Source organism: Pinus tabuliformis, chromosome 9 (genome assembly GCF_031772625.1).
Source record: "Pinus tabuliformis cultivar Carrire ecotype Pingquan chromosome 9, CPIR1, whole genome shotgun sequence".
In the NCBI taxonomy this organism is placed as follows: domain Eukaryota; kingdom Viridiplantae; phylum Streptophyta; class Pinopsida; order Pinales; family Pinaceae; genus Pinus; species Pinus tabuliformis.
In genome coordinates this window covers 706,720,022-706,741,570 of record NC_142307.1, presented here as the reverse complement: position 1 = coordinate 706,741,570, position 21,549 = coordinate 706,720,022, and positions in this window count along the sequence as shown.

The following is a 21,549-nucleotide window of genomic DNA, read 5'->3' as shown; positions in this document are numbered from 1 at the left end:
AGAATTTACTAACGCTTTATAAACTCTAAACCCTAAACTCCAAAGCCTGAACCCTAAACCCTAAGCCCTAAACCCCAAATCGTAAAACCTAAGGATTTTATAACATTTTAAAAAGTGTTTTGTAACTTCTATTTAAGTGTTTACTAAAACCATTAACTAAAGTGCTATAAAACCTAAACCCCTCATCGATAAACCCTCAACCCTAGAAAACCCTAAACCATAAAAACCCTAAACCCTAAAAAAACCCTAGACCCTACGAAAACCCTAAACCCTAAAAACCCCAAAAAACCCGAAAAAACCTTGAACCCTAAAAACTGTTTTTAACTTTTTTATAAGTGTTTGTTAAAATAATTTATTAAAGCATTATAAACCATAAACCCTAAACCCTAATACCCACATCCCCAACCTAAACCCTAAACCCTAAACCATAAGCACTTTATAACATTTTAAACCCCAAACCCTAAACCCTAAGTATTTTATAACATTTTAACAAGCCTTTGTAACTTTTTTTTAAGTGTTTATTTAAAGAATTTACTAAATTGTTATAAACCCTAAACCCTAAGCATTTTATTACAATTTAGCAAGCATTTTGTAACATTTTAAAACCCTAAACCCTAAACATTTTATAACATTTTAATAAGTGTTTTGTAACTTTTTTTAAGTGTTTATTAAAAGCATTTACTAAAGTGTTATAAACCCTAAACCCTAAAACCTGCACCCTAAGAATTTTATAAAATTTTAAGCAGAGTTTTGTAACTTTTTTTAAAGTGTTTATTAAAAGAATTTACTAAAGTGTCCCTCAAAGCTAATCCCTAAGCATTTTATAACTTTTTAGCAAGTGTTTTGTAGCTTTTTTCTAAGTGTTTATTAAAAGGATTTACTAAAGTTTTATAAAGCCTAAACCCTAAACTCTAAACCCTAAGCATGTTATAGCATTTTAAACCCTAAATCGTGAGCATTTTATAACATTTTAAAAAGTGTTTTGTAACTTTTTTTAAGTGTTTATTAAAAGAATTTATTGAAGTGTTATAAGACCTAAACCCTAAACCCTAAACACTAAGCATTTTATAACATTTTAAAAAGTGTTTTGTAACTTTTTTTAAGTGTTTATAAAGAGAATTTACTAAGGTCTTATGAACCCTAAACCCTAAACCTTAAGCATTTTATAACATTTTAAACCCTAAACCTAAACCCTAAGCATTCAATGACATTTTAACAAGCTTTTTGTAACTTTTTTGAAGTGTTTATTAAAAGAATTTACTAAAATGTTATAAACCCTAAATCCTAAACTGTAAGCATTTTATAACATTTTAAACCCAAAACCCAAAACCCTAAAGACTAAACTCTAAACCCTAAGTACTTCATAAAATTTAGTAAGTGTTTTCTTACTTTTTTTAAAGTGTTTATTAAAAGCATTTACTAAAGTGTTATAAACCCTAAACCCTAAACCATGAGCATTTTATAGAATTTTAAATCCTAAACCCTAAAGCCTAAGCATTTTATAACATTTTAACAAGTGTTTTGTAACTTTTTTTATGTTCTTATTAAAAGAATTTATCAAAGTGTTATAAATCCAAAACCCTAAACCATAAACCCTATCCCTAAACACTAAGAATTTTATAACATTTAAAAATACATTTTTGCAAACTTTTTAAGTGTTTATTAAAAGCATTTAATAAAGTGTTATAACCCTAAATCCTAAGCATTTTATAACATTTTAATAAGAGTTTTGTAACTTTTATTTAAGTGTTTATTAAAATAATTTACTAAAGTGTTATAAATCCTAAACTCTAAACCCTAAACACTAAACACTAAACCCCAAACCTCAAACCCCAAACCCTAAAACCTAAGCATTTTATGATCTATTAAAAATAATTTTGCAACTTTTGATCTATTAACTTGTAACCTTAAACCATACACCCTAAAGTGTTTATTAAAGGAATTTAGTAAAGTTTTATAAACCCTAAACCATAAACATAAAACCCTAAACACAAAAGCATAAGCCCTAAACCACAAAACCTAAACCCTAAAACCTAAACCCCAAACTCCAAACCCTAAACCCTGAACCTTAAATTGTAAACCCTAACCATTTTATAACATTTTAAAAATTGTTTTGTAACGTTTATTTAAGTGTTTATTAAAAGAATTTCCCAAAATTTTGTAGATCCTAAACACTAAACCCTAAACCTAAACCCAAAACCACATACCTTAAACCCTAAACCCTAAACCCTAATCATTTTATAGCATTTAAAAAAATATTTTAAGACTTTTGTTTAAGTGTTTATTAAAATCATTTACTAAAGTCTTATAAACCCTAAACCCTATCCTCTAAACCCCAAACACTAAACCCTATATCATAAACCATAAACCCTAAACCTTAAACCCCAAACCCCAAACCCTGAACATTAAACCCTAAACCCTAAGCATTTTATAACATTTTAAAAAGTGTTTTGTAATCTTTATTTAAGTGTTTATTAAAATAAATTACTAAAGTGTTATAAACCCTCAACCCTAACCCTAAACCTCAAACCATAAACTCTAAACCTGAAACCCTAAACCCTAAACCCTAAACTCTAAACCCTAATAATTATATAACATTTTAAAAAACATATTGTAACTTATAGTTAAGTGTTTATTAAAATCATTTTCTAAAATGTTCTAAACCCTAAAGCATAAACTCTAAACACCAAACCCCAAATAATAAACCCTTAACCCTAAGCATTTTATAACATCTTAAAAAAAATTCTAACATTTATTTAAGTATTTACTAAGAGGATATACTAAAGTCTTATAAACCTTATACTCTTAACCCCAAACCCTAAGCAATTTATAACATTTTAAAAAGTATTTTTTAACTTTTATTTAAGTGTTTATTATAAGAATTTACTAAAGTCTTGTAAACCCTAAACCCTAAGGATTTTATAGAATTCTAAAAAGAGTTTTGTAACTTTTACTAACGCTTTTATCAAAATAATTTACTAAGGTTTATAAACCCTAAACCATAAACCCTAATCCCTAAAGCCTAAACCGCAAATGATTAACCCTAAACCCTAGACCCTAAACCACAAACCCTAAATCCTAAACCCTAAATTCTAAACCCTAAACCCTAAGCATTTTATAACAATTTTAAAAATAGTTTGTAACCTTTATTTAAGTGTTTACTAAAAACATTTACTAAAGTGCTATAAACCCTTAACCCTAAACTCTAAACCATAAAACCCTAACCGTAAACACTAAACTGTAAACCCTAAACCCTAAACCCTAGACTTAAAACGCTAAACCCTAAAACCCAAACCCTAAACCCTCAACATTTTATAGCATTTTAAAAATGATTTTGTAACTTTTATTTAAGTGTTTATTAAAATAATTTACTAAAGTGTTATAAACCATAAACCCTAAACACTAAACCCTATAGCTTAAACCCTAAACCCTATAGCCTAAACATTATGCCCTAATCATTTTATAACATTTTAAAAAGTGTTCTGTAACTTTTATTTAAGTGTTTATTAAAAGAATTTACTAAAGTGTTATAAACCTTAAACCCTAAAACCTAAACCACAAAACCATAAACCCTAAACCCTAAGCATTTTATAAACCTAAATACTCTACCCTAAACCCTGAACCCTAAACCTCAAACCTTAAACCCTACACCCTAAACCCCAAACCCTAAACCCTAAACCCTAAACCATAAATGCTAAGCATTTTATAACATTTGAAAAAGTGTTTTGTAAATTTTATTTAAGTGTTTACTAAAGGAGTTTAAGAATATGTTATAAACCATAAATTCAAAACCATAAATCCTAAACCCTAAACCCCAAAAAATAAACCTCAAACCCTTAACACTAAACCATAAACACTGGGAATTTTATAACATTTTAAAAAGAAGTCCATAACTTTTATTTAAGTATTTATTAAAAGCATTTTCTCAAGTGTTATAAACCCTAAACCCTAAACTCTGAACCCGAAACCTGAAACCCTAAACCTTAAAGCCTAAACCCTAAATTCTAAGCATTTTATAACATTTTAAGAACTATTTTGTAACTTTTATTTAAGTGTTTATTAAAAGCATTTACTAAAGTGTTATAAACCCTAAACCCTAAACCTAAAACCCAAAATCAAAACTAAAAACCCTAAACCCTAAGCATTTTATAACAATTTAGAAAGCGTTTTGGAACTTTTATTGAAGTCTTTAATAAAAGCATTTACTAAGGTCTTATAAACCCTAAACCCTAAATCCCAAAGGCCAAACCGTAAACACTAAACCCTAAGCATTTATATCATTTTAAAAAGAATTTTGTAACTTTTATTTAAGCCTTGATTAAAACCATTTACTAAAGTCTTATAAACCATAAACCCTAAACGTTAAATCACTCTAAACCCTAAACCCTAAACCCTAATCATTTTATAACATTTTAAAAATCATTTTGTAACTTTTATTACAGTGTTTATTAAAATAATTTACTAAAGCGTTATAAACCCTAAACACTAAACCCTAAACTCTAAACCCCAAACCTGAAACCCTAAACCCTAAACCTTAAATCCTAAACTCTAAGAATTTTATAACATTTTAAAAGTGTTTTGTAACTTTTATTTAAGTGTTTATTAAAATCATTTATTGAACCCTTATAAACCCTAAACCTTAAACCCTAAACCCAAACCCTAAACCCTAAGCATTTTATAACATTTTAAAAAGAGATTTTTAACTTTTATTTAAGTGTTTATTAAAAGAATTTACTAAATCCTTATAAACCCTAAATCCTAAAACATGAACCCTAAACCCTAAACCCAAAACCCCAAACCCTAAATACTAATCATTTTATAACATTTTAAAAAGCATTTTGTAACTTTCATTTAAGTGTTTATTAAAAGAATTTTCTAAAGTGTTATAAACCCTAAACCGAAAACCCTAAAACCTAAACCCAAAACCATAAACCCTAAACCCTAAGTATTTTATAACATTTTGAAAAGTGTTTTGTAACATTTATTTAACTTTTTATTAAAATAATTTACTAAATTGTTATAAACCCTAAAACCCAAGCATTGAACAGTAAACCTGGAACCCTAAACCCTATTGTCACGATGCCATCGTAATAATATAAATATACGAGTTAAATTAAAAAAAATTTTATGGTGGCATAGGTCCTAACCTCACACTCCTCTTCACTCCTAAGAATTACATACATTATGTTGTTACCATAACCTCACACCATACCGCACTTACCACCAATCTTTACACATACCATAATTTCGTAATTCGTTTGCACATATATCAACCTTAACCTTAATGCTTTATGGTTCCATTTGTTTACGTTGTAACTTGGTTACGTTTGAGTTCAAATGGAAACCTACCGTGCATACACATACCCGGCACTGAACAGGTGGAGTTGGTGAATTAACCCATCCCACCTACCTGGTGCCAGGTGGCGTAGGGCCATGTGACTGTTCGGAATCTGTGCCAAAATATCCCGCTTGATTGAACGGAGGAGATGCAATACACGCATCGGAGGGTTCCAGATGGTTGAAGGGTTTGGCGGTCAATAGATATACCGCCGGGTTTTGCGTTATGGTTCATTTTACAACACTTGGTGAGTTCATGCTCGCACCCAGCTCGGCGGCAGACCTCTGCAACGCCTCATGGATTAAACTTAAGCTCACAGGTATTATATATCCCTTCTGTTTGCCACTGAATCTATTACCCTGATTGCAAGTTTATGCGTTAATACAAGCTCTTCTGATTCGATTGATAGTTCATTGCTTATGTTTGACTGTAGTTCCACGGTGATGCGCAGGTGGTTCACTTCTATGGCTTCCACCACCGCGGAAATACTGTGGCCGGTTCCAGCGTTACACAGGTATGTTTGTCTCTGGAAATAGACCAGAGTTTCTTTTTAGCAGGGGGGGGTTTATGCCTAAACGGGGTTAATCCCCTTTCTCGGAGCGGGATAGGAGTCTTATGGCTCTCTCTGCCTGTGTCTCAGGTTTGAGTTTCTTATTACAAACCCTAGCTTCGATCTGCAGCCGGCCTCTCCATGCCAGGGTTTGCATTTTGAATGACTGTCATGGGTTTGAACAGGGGTTACTTCCGGTTTGTAAGCCGTTCACTGTGTAAGCATCTGTTTATTATTATGGTCCTCGGGCCTGGACTATCTATTTTGAAATGTATAAATTGAACAAAACGTTCTCTGTATCTTCTGAGAGTTATATAGATGTTTCGTTAAATCCTTGGATAGGCAGACACGATGCTACCTGGAATTTCTTTAACCTGCGATGTTTGGAATTGAACTGGGTTCCCCAGAACCGAACTGTTTAAGTTAAATCGGTGTAAATGTTAAACGTTTCTGTTACAGTTTTAATAGAACTTTTATGTTCCTGTTCTACGATATTGTTTCTCTCTGGACTATAGTCCAAATATGTTAACAGTCGCAATGTTTGATAAATACATCTGCTCGACTACGGCTTCATCGTTGTGTAGATAATCGACTCTAACTTTTACTCTGCCAGTTATGAATGAAATGCTTATTGTCCAACTCTTAATATGGCTTAATGTTTTCTTTTGTTTATACGTTAATACCCTACAGGGTTTTGCCCGACCGTAACGACTCTAATCTGTTACAGGCTTGGTATATCTATCATGCATCTGTATTTGAAGCTCTTTACATGTCTTATATTCTCCTTAGTGCGGCCCTAAGGATTTAGACTTGCATTCGCTTGATGAATGCAGAGTCGAACCCTCTCCGCATATACGGTTGTTATTACCGTGGCTGGTATTGCCTGAATCTGGTAGATGCATAATCTTTGGTTACACAGAGTTAATATTCTTGTGACAGTATTATTTTTATGAAGAATCTTCTTGATATTCTTGTAACAATATCATTTCTTTATGAAGAATCTTCTTGTTTACACAGCGTGATTATCTATGTGAGCGCTAGTTCTGCGCTGGTACTACGACTGTGCTTATTTAAGTTCTGTAACTCTTTACGGCTCTTTAACTTGTCTTCATTTCAGAACCGAGAGGCTCTGTTTACTCATTTCTTTCTTTCTGTCTATTGATATGCTACTTTGGTCTCTCCAACCCCTTTACATTTAGTTCTGTTTTGAGCATTTTGTAATGTAAACTTCCCAACTCATTACAGTAGGTGAATATGTGACTTAATCACAGTAGTCTAAGTTTGCAGGTAGGAATTTCATGCATAAATCTTTACAATAACTACAGGTATCTTTGATTTATTACTTAACGGAAAGAAAGCACAGATAGCTGTATCCTTTATTACCTAATAAAAGTAAGCACAGACACTGTACTCTGCCCATATGCTACCAATACCTTTTTTTTAGGCTAGAACTCTATAGGAAACACATACCTGGTTAATCTGCTACCCGGCGGTTCTACTCCAAGAGTTCACCTGCAATCGTTTTTGCTCTTATCCACCCAGCCATGAGATCCATCAGTTCTTTGGATTCTCCCCCCGAGCTGTCTTGCAGGCCTGCAGCCCTCAACAAGACTCAAGCACCTCAGTGCCTAGGTTATCTGGTCCTTACCAGACTTAACCCTTTTCCTTTGTTTTCCTCTTTCACTCAGATTTTTTCCTCTCCCTCTCTGTCCCAACAGACCAGGGGTGTTTTCCCTCCCAGGACTTTTCCTGGCTGAGGGTTAGTTTTCTTTTCAGTTTTCATAACTGTTTCTTTTTCAAATCCTCCCTTAGGAGACTGCCAGCATTTATCCAAAATATCTTCCATTTTATAAATAAAAATAATATCTTTTAACAATAGTAATTAGCAGTTCACACTAATTTCTTACCATGGTAACTTTCATAATTACAAGTTTTACGGGGTCATTACATCTTCCCCCCCTGGGATTGGACATCGTCCCGATGTCTATTCCCTTTAAATAAGTCTGGATACACTTTTCTCATAAGCTCCTCATCTTCCCAAGTGGCCTCCTCAGGCCCATAGTGCTGCCACAACACTTTAATTTGGGTAATAACCCGTTTCCGCAGCCGCACTTCTCTCCGGTCGAGAATGCTCTGTGGTTCGACCAGAACCTCGCCTTCCGGTTCGACCTGCAGACAATCAATAACCTTAATCAGTCTTCCATTAAGTATATTGACACATTCAATCAACGAGGTTAATTCTTACCCGAACATCTTGCCATTGGATCACATGTTTGGGATCGTATACATATTTCTTTAGAACAGAGACGTGAAACACGTTGTGAATTCTAATATGGCTTGGCAAGGCAAGTTGGTAGGCCACTGGCCCCACTCTAGCCAAGATCTGAAAGGGTCCAAAGTATCGAGGAGCCAGCTTGGCGCACCCACTCCACTGCAGTGTGCTTCTTCTGGTTTGAATCCTCACAAACACATGGTCACCAACCTTATACTCTGTGAATCTTCTTTTCCTGTCCGCGAAGCTTTTCTGTCTGTCTTGTGCAGCCTTTAAGTTTGCACGCACTCTTTTCACCATATCTTCCATGTCTTTAAGCATTTCTGGACCCAAACTCAGCTTGTCCTCAGGTCCACCCCAACTTGAGGGTGTGCGGCACTTTCGTCCATACAGGACCTCAAAGGGACTTAGCTGGGTTGAGGTGTGATACCCATTGTTATAGGCAAATTCGACCAGATGCAAATACTCTTCCCATTGACTTGGTTTCAGCATCACATTCGCCCTCAACATGTCTTCCAATACTTGATTAACTCGCTCAGTTTGACCATCGGTCTGCGGGTGATAGGCCGTGCTAAAGTTCAACTGAGTACCCAACTCAGCAAACAATGTTCTCCAGAAGGTGGAAGTGAATTTCACATCGCGGTCTGATATAATTACCTTTGGCAACCCATGCAATCGGAACACATTTTGCATAAAGAGGTGAGCAATTTGCACCGCCTTGTAAGTGGACTGCACAGGTATAAAGTGCGCTGCTTTACTCAACTTATCAACCACTACCATGATAGAGTCATTGCCCTTCTTTGTTCGTGGCAACCCAGTTATGAAATCCATGGAAATGGTTTCCCATTTCCATTCCGGAATAGGCAAAGGCTGTAACAGTCCTGCTGGATGCTGATGTTCTGCCTTAATTTGCTGGCATTCCAAACACCGCGCCAAGTACTCAACTACCTGTTTCTTCATTCCTGGCCAATAATACTCCTTCTTGAGCGCCGTGACCATCTTTTGGTACCCTGGGTGGCCAGTGTAGTGGCTGATATGGAACTCATCTAAAATCAGCCTCTTAAGGTCATTTGAATCAGGTACATACAATTTCTTATTAAAACACAACATTCCAGCACTATCTAGTGTGTATCCTTGCTGTAATATTTCATTAACAGATTGCTGTACCTGCTGTTTTAGGTGCTGGTATTCAGAATCGCGACTTGCTGCTGCTTTTATTTGTTCAACCAGCGAATTCCGCCACTTGCTGACTGAGAGTTCACATAAACAATGAACCTTTCGACTTAATGCATCTGCCACTCGGTTTTCCTTGCCCTTTAAATGCTTTATTTCAAAATCAAACCCACTTAGGAAATCTGCCCAACGGCCTTGTCTCGCATTCAGGGTAGGTTGGCTGAAATAATGCGTCAAACTGTGATGATCTGTTAACAACAGAAATTTCCTCCCTAGGAGGTAATGTCGCCACATTTTCAGCGCATGAATAACAGCAGTTAACTCTAAATCGTAAGCAGAGTATCTCTGCTCATGCTCTTTTAGTTTCCTCGATTCATACGCTATTACTTTTCCTTCCTGCATTAATACTCCTCCCACACCCTCCTTGCTTGCATCGGTGCACACCACGTAATCCTTATTAGGATCAGCTATACTCAGGATGGGTGCAGTGGTGAGTAAGTGCTTCAAGCGGTCAAAGCTCTGCTGACATTCTGGTGTCCACCTAAACACCTTCCCTTTTTTCTGCAATGAGGTGATAGGATAGGCTATCCTAGAAAAACCTTCCACAAACCTCCGGTAATAGCCAGCTAATCCCATAAAGGATCTGATATCAGCAACATCTTTGGGTATGGGCCATTCCATAATAGTTTTTATCTTCTCAGGGTCTACTGCAATTCCTTCTTTAGTAATCACGTGGCCCAAATACTGAATTTCCTCCTTGAAGAAATCGCATTTGCTGAACTTAGCGTATAGCTGATGTTCTCGAAGAGTTTGTAACACCAACCTAAGGTGCTCTTCGTGTTCCTGCTGGGAACGAGAATATATCAGAATATCGTCGATAAATATCAGCACAAACTTGTCCAAAAACCTGTGAAACACGCTGTTCATCATACACATAAAGGTAGCAGGTGCATTGGTCAAACCGAAAGGTAGCACTACAAATTCGTAGTGTCCATAGCGTGTCCTGAAGGCGGTTTTGGCAATGTCTTCTTCTTTAATTCGGATTTGATGATAACCAGATCGCAAATCGATCTTAGAAAACACCTTTGCTCCCTTCACTTGATCGAAGAGTTCGTCAATCCGAGGCAGGGGGTACTTGTTCTTAATCGTGAGCTTGTTCAGCTGACGATAGTCTATACACATACGGAGAGTCCCATCTTTCTTTTTGACAAATAGCACCGGAGCTCCCCACGGTGACACGCTGGGGCGGATATAATTCTTTTCCAGCAACTCTTGTAGTTGCATTTTCAATTCTGTCAACTCAGGTACACTCATCCGGTACGGTGCCCGTGACACCGGTGCTACTCCTGGTGTCAACTCTATAGTGAAATCTATATCCCGTTTCGGGGGTAATCCTGGTACTTCTTCAGGAAATACATCCACAAATTCTTGCACTACCGGAATATTATCCAATGCAGCTGTCTTGTTCTTCTGGTCTGCATAACCAACTTGAATAGCGTAAATCTGACACTTTTTCCTGAGACATTTAGCTAGCTGGGAGGCAGTGATAGGCCGGATCTGTACAGGGTGTTTAATCCCTTGTAATTCTTGCTGCTGTCCCAAGTCATCCTTGTAATAAATGGTTTTGGTCTTGCAGTTCACCAACGACCAATGCTTTTCCAGCCAATCCATACCAATCAGAATGTCATAGGACCCCAATGGAAGCACATTCAAGTTTGCTGTAATTGACTGCCCAGCTATGCTAAAAGGACAGTTATTTATTTTGGCTAAGACTCTTCTTTTAGCTCCTGTGGCTAGCTGTACCAGCCATGGGTTTTTGAATTTTTCAGAAGATAGCTTACAATGTTCTACTACTTTTGGGCTAATATAACTTAAGGTAGCTCCTGGGTCAATAAGAACAGCTATGGAGAGATTGGAAATCTTACCTTCAAACTCCACCATGCTCGGCTGGTATTCCGCTTGACGGTCCTCCAGAGCCGCGTTAATTCTTGGCATGCTGCGCGCCACTTCTCCAACGGTTGATGCTTCTTGGATCTGAGATATCTGATCCCCTCCTTTACGCTGAGGGCAATTCTTTACATAGTGTGGGCCTCCACAACCCCAGCATTGGACTGGAGGTCTGGCCATTCCTTCAAGGTCTGATCTGGCAGGTGGTTCACTGATTCTGCTCTCACTGGGTTTAGTCCGGAAGGTACTCTTTGCCATATTTCTGCCAATCTGTCCTTTACCAGCAACTTTGCTGCCATTACCACGACTTCCCTTGCTGTTACCAGCAATTCTGTTGCTTTTTCTTTCATTCCACCTTTTATTTGAAGTGTCTCCTTTCTGCTTGTTTTGCTGATAACAGATTCTTGCCTTACGAATCGCCTCGTCCATTGTCCTGGGATTATCGAACTCAATCCGTTCTCTTATATAGGCTGGTAAACTGCTCACAAACCTCTGCACCTTGGCCTTCTCCTCCTTGATATATGGTACATAGCGAAGCAGGGAGGTAAAGCGGTTAATGAACTCGTCCATGGACTGCTGTCCCAGTCGCAAATCATGGAACTCCCGTGCCTTCTCATCGTAGAAACGCTCAGTTAGATATCTCTCCTTGAAGTACTTCTGGAACTTTTCCCAAGTTATGTTCTGCTCGCTTACTCCTTTTACAATTTTGATTTCTTCCCACCACAGGGTTGCTTTGCCCTGTAGCTGGAAGATGGCCAGCCGCGCCTTCAGATTCTGATCATACTCATATAGCTGGAAGTACTTGTTAATGTTAATTAACCAAGCCTCTGCAGCTTCCTCCTGTTCTCCGTCAAAATGTGGAGGCTTAATTTTCCGGAATTCTCCTTGTAATTCCATTCTCTGTCTCTTTGGCGTCTGCTGTTCCACTACATTGTCAGAATGATCTTCCTTCTCCTCTGAAAATTCAGGTGCGTAATTCCGCTCTTCGGTTGCCCTTTGCTGTTCCGCACTAGGATTGGCTAATGGTGGGTTTTGTCTTTCCGACAGACTCTTTAATATTCTTTCCTGTTCCACTGTCAGTCGCGCGTTGTCTTCTCGCAGACGCGCCATTTCATCTTTCAGTTCTTGAACAGTTTGCAGTATTGCTAGATTGGTACTGCGCGTCTCCGCACCAAGCTGTATCCACAGCTCTGGATTTTCCCGAGGAATGCCATCTGCTCTCTGCATTCCCTCCATCTTCACTGTTGGCTGTTATCGTTTTGCTGTCTCTGTATTTGTTTCCTAATTAATAGACAGAAACCAGTTAGCCGAATTTAATTCTTTCTCATACATATATTATAAAATAATTCTCATGCAGCTGGAAGTACTGCTCCAGAGGCCACAGATTTGAAACCTCTGCTCTGATACCACATTGTCACGATCCCATCGTAATAATATAAATATACGAGTTAAATTAAAAAAAAAATTATGGTGGCATAGGTCCTAACCTCACACTCCTCTTCACTCCTAAGAATTACATACATTATGTTGTTACCATAACCTCACACCATACCGCACTTACCACCAATCTTTACACATACCATAATTTCGTAATTCGTTTGCACATATATCAACCTTAACCTTAATGCTTTATGGTTCCATTTGTTTACGTTGTAACTTGGTTACGTTTGAGTTCAAATGGAAACCTACCGTGCATACACATACCCGGCACTGAACAGGTGGAGTTGGTGAATTAACCCATCCCACCTACCTGGTGCCAGGTGGCGTAGGGCCATGTGACTGTTCGGAATCTGTGCCAAAATATCCCACTTGATTGAACGGAGGAGATGAAATACACGCATCGGAGGGTTCCAGATGGTTGAAGGGTTTGGCGGTCAATAGATATACCGCCGGGTTTTGCGTTATGGTTCATTTTACAACACTTGGTGAGTTCATGCTCGCACCCAGCTCGGCGGCAGACCTCTCCAACGCCTCATGGATTAAACTTAAGCTCACAGGTATTATATATCCCTTCCGTTTGCCACTGAATCTATTACCCTGATTGCAAGTTTATGCGTTAATACAAGCTCTTCTGATTCGATTGATAGTTCATTGCTTATGTTTGACTATAGTTCCACGGTGATGCGCAGGTGGTTCACTTCTATGGCTTCCACCACCGCGGAAATACTGTGGCCGGTTCCAGCGTTACACAGGTATGTTTGTCTCTGGAAATAGACCAGAGTTTCTTTTTAGCAGGGGGGGGTTTATGCCTAAACGGGGTTAATCCCCTTTCTCCGGACCGGGATAGGAGTCTTATGGCTCTCTCTGCCTGTGTCTCAGGTTTGAGTTTCTTATTACAAACCCTAGCTTCGATCTGCAGCCGGCCTCTCCATGCCAGGGTTTGCATTTTGAATGACTGTCATGGGTTTGAACAGGGGTTACTTCCGGTTTGTAAGCCGTTCACTGTGTAAGCATCTGTTTATTATTATGGTCCTCGGGCCTGGACTATCTATTTTGAAATGTATAAATTGAACAGAACGTTCTCTGTATCTTTTGAGAGTTATATAGATGTTTCGTTAAATCCTTGGATAGGCAGACACGATGCTACCTGGAATTTCTTTAACCTGCGATGTTTGGAATTGAGCTGGGTTCCCGGAACCGAACTATTAAGTTAAATCAGTGTAAATGTTAAACGTTTCTGTTACAGTTTTAATAGAACTTTTATGTTCCTGTTCTACGATATTGTTTCTCTCTGGACTATAGTCCAAATATGTTAACAGTCGCAATGTTTGATAAATACATCTGCTCGACTACGGCTTCATCGTTGTGTAGATAATCGACTCTAACTTTTACTCTGCCAGTTATGAATGAAATGCTTATTGTCCAACTCTTAATACGGCTTAATGTTTTCGTTTGTTTATACGTTAATACCCTACAGGGTTTTGCCCGACCGTAACGACTCTAATCTGTTACAGGCTTGGTATATCTATCATGCATCTGTATTTGAAGCTCTTTACATGTCTTATATTCTCCTTAGTGCGGCCCTAAGGATTAAGACTTGCATTCGCTTGATGAATGCAGAGTCGAACCCTCTCCGCATATACGGTTGTTATTACCGTGGCTGGTATTGCCTGAATCTGGTAGATGCATAATCTTTGGTTACACAGAGTTAATATTCTTGTGACAGTATTATTTTTATGAAGAATCTTCTTGATATTCTTGTAACAATATCATTTCTTTATGAAGAATCTTCTTGTTTACACAGCGTGATTATCTATGTGAGCGCTACTTCTTCGCTGGTACTACGACTGTGCTTATTTAAGTTCTGTAACTCTTTATGGTTGTTTAACTTGTCTTCATTTCAGAACCGAGAGGCTCTGTTTACTCATTTCTTTCTTTCTGTCTATTGATATGCTGCTATGGTCTCTCCAACCCCTTTACATTTAGTTCTGTTTTGAGCATTTTGTAATGTAAACTTCCCAACTCATTACAGTAGGTGAATATGTGACTTAATCACAGTAGTCTAAGTTTGCAGGTAGGAATTTCATGCATAAATCTTTACAATAACTACAGGTATCTTTGATTTATTACTTAACGGAAAGAAAGCACAGATAGCTGTATCCTTTATTACCTAATAAAAGTAAGCACAGACACTGTACTCTGCCCATATGCTACCAATACCTTTTTTTTAGGCTAGAACTCTATAGGAAACGCATACCTGGTTAATCTGCTACCCGGCGGTTCTACTCCAAGAGTTCACCTGCAATCGTTTTTTCTCTTATCCACCCAGCCATGAGATCCATCAGTTCTTTGGATTCTCCCCCCGAGCTGTCCTGCAGGCCTGCAACCCTCAACAAGACTCAAGCACCTCAGTGCCTAGGTTATCTGGTCCTTACCAGACTTAACCCTTTTCCTTTGTTTTCCTCTTTCACTCAGATTTTTTCCTCTCCCTCTCTGTCCCAACAGACCTGGGGTGTTTTCCCTCCCAGGACTTTTCCTGGCTGAGGGTTAGTTTTCTTTTCAGTTTTCATAACTGTTTCTTTTTCAAATCCTCCCTTAGGAGACTGCCAGCATTTATCCAAAATATCTTCCATTTTATAAAATAAAAATAATATCTTTTAACAATAGTAATTAGCAGTTCACACTAATTTCTTACCATGGTAACTTTCATAATTACAAGTTTTACGGGGTCATTACACCTATACCCTAAGCCTTAATCATTTTATAACATTTTAGAAATCATTTTGTACCTTTTATTTAAGTGTTTATTAAAATAATTTACTAAAGTTTTATAAAACCTAAACCCTATGTATTTTATAACACTTTAAAAAGTGTTTTCTAATTTTATTTAGGTGTTTATTAAAAGCATTTACTAAAGCGTTACAAACCCTAAAACCTAAACCCTAAGCATTTTACAAGATTTTAAAAAGTTTTTTGTAACTTTTATTTGAGTGTTTATTAAAAGCATTTACTAAATTGTTATGAACCTTAAACCATAAACCCAAAATCCTAAACTGTAGACCCCCAAACCATAAAACCTAATCCCTAATCATTTTATAACATTTTAAAATCATTTTAAACTTTTATTTAAGTGTTTATTAAAATAATTTACGTGTTATAAATCCTAAATCCTAAACCCTAAGCGCTAATTTTTTTCTAATATTTTAAAAATCATTTTGTAACTTTAGTGTTATAAATCCTAAACCATAAACCCTGAACCATAAACCCTAAAACCTAAATCCTAAACCTGAAACCCTAAATCCCAAACCGTAAACCCCAAATAGTAAACCCTAAACACTAAGAATTTTATAACATTTTAGAAAGTGTTCTGTGATTTTTATTTAAGGGTTTATTAAAAGAATTTACTAGAGTGTTAGAAAACCTAAACACTAAACCCCAAACCCCAAACTCTATATCCTAATGCCTAAAGCCTAAAGGATAAACCCTAAAATCATTTACTAAGGTCTTATAAACCCTAAACCCTAAAGCCTAAATTTTGAAAACATTTACTAAGGTCCTATAAACTCTAAACCCTAAACTCCAAAACCTAAACCCTAAACCTTAAGCCCTAAACCCCAAACCCTAAAAAATAAGTATTTTATAACATTTTAAGAAGTGTTTTGTGAGTTTTATATAAGTGTATACTAAAACCATTTACTAAAGTGCTATAAACCCTAAACATCTAATCCCTAAACCATTAACCTTAATCCCCAAACCATAAACCCTAAAAAAACTATACCCTAGGAACCTTCAAAAACCATAAACCATAAAAAACACCTAAAACCTAAAACATTGTAAACCATAAACCCTAAAAAACCCTAAATCCTAAAAAGCCCTAAACCCTAAAAACCCCAAAAAACCCTAAACCCTCAAAAACCATTTTCAACTTTTTGTAAGTGTTTATTAAAATAATTTATTAAAGCATTATAAAGCATAAACCATAAACACTAATACCCACAACCCCAACCTAAACCCTAAACCCTAAGTATTTTATAACATTTTAACAAGCGTTTGTAACTTTTTTTAAGTGTTTATTTAAAGAATTTACTAAATTTTTATAAACCCTAAACCCTAAGAATTTTAGGGTTTAATGCTTTTAATAAACCCAAGCCCTAAAACCTAAACCCTAAATCCCAAACCGTAAATCCTAAACCCTGATGATGTTATAACATTTTAAAAAATATTTTGAAACTTTTATTTAAGTATTTACAAAAACCATTTACTAAAGTCTTATAAACCCTAAACCCTAACCTCTAAACCCCAAACCCTAAATGCTAAATCATAAACCCTAAACCCTAAACCTTAAACCATAAACCCCAAACCGTGAACATGAAACCCTAAACCCTAAGCATTTTATAACATTGTAAAAAGTGATTTGTAATTTTTATTAAGGTGTTTATTAAAAGCATTTACTAAAGTGTTATAAACCCTCAACCCTAAACTCTAAACCACAAACCCTAAACCCTAAACCCTAAACTCTAAACCCTAAACCCTAAACCATAAATGCTAAACCCTAATATTTTTATAACATTTTAAAAGACATATCGTAACTTCTATTTAATTGTTTATTAGAATAATTTACTAAAGTGTTATAGACAATAAACCCTAAACTCTAAACACGAAACCCCAAGCCATAAACCCTAAAACCTAAATATTTTATAACATCCTAACAAAAATTCTAACTTTTATTTAACTGTTTATTAAGAGGATTTACTAAACCCTAAGCAATTTATAACATTTTAAAATGTGTTTCTTAACTCTTATTTAAGTGTTTATTATACGAATTAATTAAAGTCTTATAAAACCTAAACCCTAAGCATTTTATAGCATTCTAAAAATAGTTTCGTAACTTTTACTTAAGTTTTTATCAAAATAATTTAGTAAGGTGTTATAAACCCTAAACCATAAAAAATAAACCCTAAACTATAAACCCTAAACTGAAAAACCTAAACCCTAGACACTAAACCCTAAGCCTTTTATAACATTTCAAAATGCGCTTTGTAAATGTTATTTAAGTGTTTATTAAAATAATTTACTAAAGTATTATACACCCTAAACCCTAAACCCTATACCTTATACGATAAAACCTAAACCCTAAGCATTATGAATTTTTGTTCTTGCTCAAAAACATCTTTAAGGAGTGGGGAAAATTAGATTATGAATACATTACTAGCCTGGAGGGGACCATCATAGAGGCTTGTTCATGTGACATGCCATATGATAGAGAGTGGAGGACTCTAATGGATCTGCATGAATGGGTTATCCTACAGGAATTCACATCAACATCCTAAGAGGTCTCAGCGGAAGCAAGTTCCGGTGTAAGGACTTCGTCACACCAGATGAGACTTCATTAATAAGCACTAGCATTGGCACTTGCCACAGTACCAGTATCGACATCATCGAAAACACCTAAACCCAAACCTAAATCCTAAACCATAAACCATAAATCCTATCCCTAAACACTAATAATTTTATAGTGTTTTAAAATACATTTTTGTAACCTTTTAAAGTGATTATTAAAAGCATTTAATAAAGCGTTATATCCCTAAACCCTAAACCTTAAGCATTTTATAACATTTTAACAAGCATTTTGTAACTTTTATTTAATTTTTTATTAAAATAATTTACTAAAGTGTTGTAAACCATAAACCCTAAGCCCTAAACACTAAACCATAAACCCCAACTCTAAACCCTAAACCCTAAAACCTAAGCACTTTATGATCTATTAAAAATAATTTTGTAACTTTTATTTAAGATTTTATTCAAAGAACGTACTAAGGTGTTATAAAACCTAAGCCCTAAATACTAAACACTAAACCCCAAACCCTAAACCCTAAACCCTAATCATCTAATAACATTTTAAAACGTTTTTTTGTAACCTTTTAATTAAGTGTTTATTAAAATCTCTTAAAAATGTTTTATAAACCCTAAACCCCAAACCCTAAACAATAAACCCTAAATAATAATCCCTAAACACTAAACCCCGTAAACTAAGACCTAAACCGTAGGCATTTTATAACATTTTTAAAAGCGTTTTGTAACTTTTATTTAAGTGTTTATTAAAATAATTTACTAAATTGTTATAAACATTGAACCATAAACCCTAAAACCTAAACCCCAAAACCTAAACCCTAAACCCCGTGACCATAAACCATAAACCCTAAGAATTTATAACAATTTAAGAAGAATTTTGTAACCTTTATTTAATTGTTTATTAAAATATTTTAGTAAAGTTTTACAAACCCAAAACCCTAAACACAAAACCCTAAACCCTAAACACAAAAACATAAACCCTAAACCTCAAAACCTAAAACCTAAACCCTAAAACCCAAACCCCAAACACTAAACCCTAAATTGTAAACCCTAAACCCTAACCATTTTATAACATTCTAAAAATTGTTTTGTAACTTTTATTTACCAAAATATTGTAGACCGTAAACACTAAACCTTAAACCTAAACCCAAAACCCCAAACCTTAAACCCTAAACCCTAAATCCCTAACCCTAAACCCTAAACCCTAATCATTTTATAACATTTTAAAAATTATTTTGAAACTTTTATTTACATGTTTATTAAGAGCATTTACTAAAGTCTTATAAACCCTAAACCCTAAATCATAAACCCTAAACCCCAAACTGTGAACATTAAACCCTTAACCCCAAGCATTTTATAACATTTTAAAAATCGTTTCGTAAATTTTATTTAAGTGTTTATTAAAAGAATTTACTAAAGTGTTATAAACCCTCAACCCTAAACTGTAAACCACAAACCCTAAACCCTAAACCATAAAATCTAAAAGTAAAACCCTAAACCCTAAACCCTAAACTCTAAACCCTAAATGCTTAACACTAAACCCTAGTAATTTTTTACAATTTTAAAAACATATTGTAACTTCTATTTAAGTGTTTATTAAAATTATTTACTGAAGTGTTATAAACCCTAAACTCTAAACACCAAACCCCAAACAATAAACCCTAAACCCTAAGCATTTTATAACATCATAAAAAAATTTATAACTTTTATTGAAGTGTTTATTAGGAGGATTTACTAAAGCCTTATAAACCCTAGACTCTTAACCCTAAACCCTAAGCAATTTATAAAATTTTAAAAAGTGTTTTTTAACTTTTATTTAAGTGTTTATTATAAGAATTTACTAAAGTCTTATAAACCCTAAACCCTAAACATTTTATAGCATTCTAAAAAGAGTTTTGTAACTTTTACTTAAGTTTTTATCAAAATAATTTACTAAGGTGTTATAAACCCTAAATCATAAAAACTAAACCCTAAACTATAAACCCTAAACCGCAAAACCTAAACCCTAAATGCTAAACCCTAAGCCTTTTATAACAATTCGAAAAGCATTTTATTTAAGTATTTATTAAAACAATTTACTAAAGTGTTATAAACCCTAAAACCTAAACCCCAAACCCTAAACCCTATACCTTATACCCTAAAACATAAACCCTAAGAATTTCTTAACATTTTAAAAAGTTTTTTGTAACTTTTTTTACGTGTTTATTAAAAGAATTTACTAAAGTGTTATAAACTTTAAACCCTAATCCCTAGAACCTAAACCCTAATTAATTTATAACATTTTAAAGAGTGTTTTGTAACTTTTATTTAAGTGTATATTAAAAACATTTACTAAATTGTTATAAACCCTAAACCCTAAATACTAAATCATAATAATTTTATAACATTTTAAAAAATGTTTGTAACTTTTATTTAAGTGCTTATTAAAAGAATTTACTAAAATGTTATAAACCCTAAATCCTAAAACCTAAACCCCAAATCCTAATCCCTAAACCATAAACCTTAAGAATTTTATGAGTATCTATAATAAGGGAAGACCACACTTGGGTATGTAAGTGTAGGAGGGAGAAAATTGTGGTACATGAGATACCCCGACCTTTGTTTTTCCACCCTTCTTCATAAACCTGTTTCTTTTCATTTTTTTCTTCATAACTCATCAAGGCTCAACAGGATGAATGCATTATGTGTAATATGTAGCAGTGAATACCCCCTTAGGGTGGAGAAGGACTGGTGTCATTCTTGTGAATTTGCGTTGTAGCTCTTTTCAAATATATAATTATTAAATTGTAATTTTCACTTCATGGATCTCATTGTGATGCTATTTGGATTTCTATGTAGGTTGCTTGCATTTTCCTTTCTACAGAAAGTAAAAAGGAATATTTACCCTCTTCCATATCATGGGGATACTTGCAAACCATAAGAAATGCATATCTCTAAGCTTGAGCATAATTTAGGGTATAAGTGAAGGAAGAAGATACATAGAAAACAAGATTCCAGACTTTACTATGGTTGTATGGATACTCATAATGGCATTTGAGCTCGCTAATGCACCAATAACATTCCATAGATTGATGAATGATGTATCACGATATTATCTGGCTTATTTTGTCGTTGTGTATTGTGATATCACTCTCCTCTATATCAAAATATGAACATAACACTTATAGAATCTCAAAGTCGTATTATGAAAATATGTAAGGTAGAAGAAACCTTTGATGAATTTCAAGAAGAGTTTGTTTTCCATGGACTTCGTAACTTGCCTCAACTATATGGTAGGTGTAGATGGATTGTATATCAACCTAGAGATGATACAAGTCATAAATTGAGCGGTCAATGCCAACCTATCTCAATGACAAATTCGAAGTCTACATCACATTACTTTGACATCTCATTGTGTTTCAATTCCTTAACCAAAATGTGAAGATGAACAAAAATATTTTGATGAAGCCATGACACAAATCTATAATGAACTTTTGG